Source organism: Astatotilapia calliptera, chromosome 14, assembly GCF_964374335.1.
Source record: "Astatotilapia calliptera chromosome 14, fAstCal68.1, whole genome shotgun sequence".
NCBI lineage: Eukaryota > Metazoa > Chordata > Actinopteri > Cichliformes > Cichlidae > Astatotilapia > Astatotilapia calliptera.
The window spans coordinates 29,429,938-29,433,181 of record NC_137435.1 but is presented as its reverse complement, the minus strand read 5'-3'; the positions used below and the strand labels follow the sequence as shown (position 1 = coordinate 29,433,181).

The window sequence follows — 3,244 nt, the reverse complement described above, 5'->3', positions numbered from 1 at the left end:
AATGAGCTAAAGCTAACGGTGCTCTTTAAATTTGAAGAAAATCCAGTTCACTTTCTTTTCTCATCAGTCCTCTCGATTGTGTCTTGTAGCAGGTTTTTGGCTTTAACACATCAAAGATCTGATGGGTTGAGTTGGCCATAAGGCTCGTCAAAGTTTAATAGTGGTGGCTTATTGGGAAAAACAGTCCTGACAAAGTCAATCAGCCCCTCCTCCCAAACATTAATGGATGATGCATGCATGAATACTCAGCAAACATCATCTATAAAAAAGGATCTGTATGTTCTGTATGTTCTGTATGTTCTGAATCACCATAAAGTTGCTAATAGCAAGAACACAACACAGCCGGGGGTCTGCCACTCTTTGTTTATTCAGATCTCTTTTCACACAATACTCTTGTTGCTTCTGAGCCTCTCGTTTTACTAAAGGTTATGATGGAGCAGCAAGACTGAACCAGTGGCTGGATAACATGAGGAGGAAGGAGTGGAGACCTGCACAAACATCATGTCTTTAAAGTGCTCGCTTTAAAACAGAATGCTTTCTAAGAGTGAAAGTTTAAGAAAATCTAACTGTAATATTTAACATGCCTACTCTCCTTTCCCCCTATTTGTACTAATTTAGGGAGCACAGCAGTTGCAGCCATTTTAAGGTTTGTTTTTTGTTTTTTCTCAGGCGAGGTCATCTGTCAGAGGGGCAAGAGGCAATATTTTGGTAAGTACTGACACAGAGGTAAGTGACTCTCCAGGTTTATTAAAGAAGGAATCAGAGTTTGGCAGTGCTGTTAAAAATTCAAAATGATTAAATTTAAAAAATAGAATTTCTTTCATTTCAATATTAGAAAACCAGACTGTTTATATTCAGTGTTATTTATGTCATTTAAATTTAAATGCTCATTTTTGTTTTGTGTGTGTTGTTGACGAGTATTAAGACTAAGACACAGATTATTTTCTGTCCCAAGGAAGGTCGATACGTTGGCCTTTAGCCAAAAGCAGACAGACAACTCTGATCAGCAATTCTTTCAGGTTTGTCTGTTTTGATGATGCTATTAATTGTTATTATCCTTTATCCAGGTAACTTTCAGAGAGGAGCGAAGCCAGCGTGCTCTGTAAACTCTCATTAAAAAAAAGATAAGTACATATTGATTTTATATTATTATGACAGCTCCTCCTCAGTGAACACTTCCTCTAGTTGCTGAAATCATTTACTAATTTTTTTCTTCCCATTTGTCTTTTGTTTTTCAGAGAAAACAGAGAGGAGACAAGGTGACATTAAGACCTAAGACAGGACGGATTGAACCCTTTCTCGTAAAAAGATAAGTATTCACTCTGCTTTTAATCAGAATATTGATAAATATCTAAAATTCTGCTCACCTGGTTGATAAAGTTACTAAAACGATTCCCTCTTTACTGTCATTTGTCCTTTAGAGAGAAGATGAGGAGAGTGAACGTCAGCAAGAATGAACAAAGTGGTAAGTAGTAAATAGTGTTTACGGTTGTTTCTAAAATATCCCAAACATTAAAAAATCGTTGAGGTTTTAACTTTTATTCTTTCTTTTCTGCCTCTTGTTTCTAAATGTCAGGAAAAAGAGCCAAGATGAGAAGAAACTCCACACAGAAGATGTTCCCTCAGTAAAATGGTAAATATATTCATCTTGTTATGACGTTTGCTCACAATAACCAGGAGTGTTCCTGTTGTTCTGAAGTGATTCACTCTCATTTGGTGTTATTTGGTGAAAACAATAAAAAGACCTCTTCAGGTCTTTTTATTGTTTTCTCTCTGCAGAGGAAAGTGATGAGACTGATGAAGAAATACTAAATACAAAGACTGACAAAGGGAACTGAAAAAGTCAAACCAAAACCTATACTGGGGGAAAACTATAGGAAACAGAACTACTGAGGCAAGGAAACACGAGGGGACGGAGATTAACACTCTGACAAGGGACAAAGGGAGACTGACACAATATTTACACACAGGAGGCTGATTATGGGAACTAAGGACACATAGAAACACAGCTGAACCGAATAAGAAATGAACAACAAGTCGAAACAACAGTTCAACAAGTTTCTAAACAGAACAAATAACTTTCAGGATGTTTCAACAATGTGTAAAATGAGTTCTTATCTTTTTTTTGTGAGAGGGCCTTTGATGTTTCTCTTTGGATCCTCCTTCCATCCATTTCTTCAGCTTATCCAATTCAAGATTGGAGCCATCCCAGCTGTTATGGGGCCAGAGGCAGGAGTACAACCTGGACAGGTCAGTCTAACACAGAGAAACAGACAACTATTCACACTCACATTCAACCTAACTGCATCTCTCTGGACTGTGGGATGAAGCTGGAGTACCTGGAGGGAACCACAAAGGTGCCAGGACTGTCTTCTCTCAGGTGACGGCCGTTCACGCTGCTCTGAAGACCCTCAGTTGTCTTTGGATCAAATAACACCAAATGAGAGTGAATCACTTCAGAAACACAGGAACACTCCTGGTTATTGTGAGCAAACGTCATAACAAGATGAATATATTTACCATTTTACTGAGGGAAAATCTTCTGTGTGGAGTTTCTTCGCAGCGTGACTCTTTTTCCTGACTTTTAGAAACAAGAGGCAGAAAAGAAAGAATAGAAGTTAAAACCTCGACGATTTTCAAATATTTTAGGACATTATTTTAGAAACAACCTTAAGCACTATTTACTACTTACCACTTTGTTCAGGCTTGCTGACGTTCGACATGCTTCACTGTATATTATAATCTCAAGCGCTTCCTTGCTGGAGTCGGGCTCCGGATGCTGCTCTCTTCCTCCGGAGCCTTCCTCTTAGCACGCTTTGCCGACATATTTAGAAAACGGCAGAGCACCGAAGTGAGAACTCTGCCGTCCGCGCTGTAGTCTGTTATTCTCCAGCGGTTCGTCATCTCAGTGTCCTCTGTTCGGTAAACAGTGGAGATGACTCTGGTGACGAGGAGGCCGTCGACAGTCAAGGTGCCGACACAGTTCCTCCGATTTGCCTTCAGCACAGCAAGATCCGCTTTCTCTGGAAGAACTGGAGTCAGGAAGCGTGGATGAGAGCTGGAGCCCGCAGGCGGCAGCATCATGCCAGCTGGTGAGTCCGTAGGAGGAGAAGGAGTGGTGTTCTCTCTCTGGCTCTGCCTCACATGGACAAATGGTGTCGTCACCTGGTCCCGGTGGAACAATCCTTTAAAAGGTATGTAAGGAAAGTCCTTGGACCCCGTCACCAGGTTATGGTAAAGAGTG

General features: G+C 40.4%; 1 long non-coding RNA gene across 1 annotated transcript; it reads right to left on the bottom strand.

Moving 5' to 3' along the window:
• Positions 1 to 673: 673 nt before the first annotated feature.
• On the bottom strand, positions 674 to 2,993 carry LOC145420088 (uncharacterized). Its single transcript, XR_013901371.1, has 4 exons — positions 2,693 to 2,993; positions 2,521 to 2,581; positions 2,340 to 2,419; positions 674 to 2,256 (listed from the first exon to the last, which is right to left on the bottom strand). It is a non-coding gene; the product is annotated as an uncharacterized LOC145420088 (long non-coding RNA).
• Between the last annotated feature and the right edge of the window lie 251 nt (positions 2,994 to 3,244).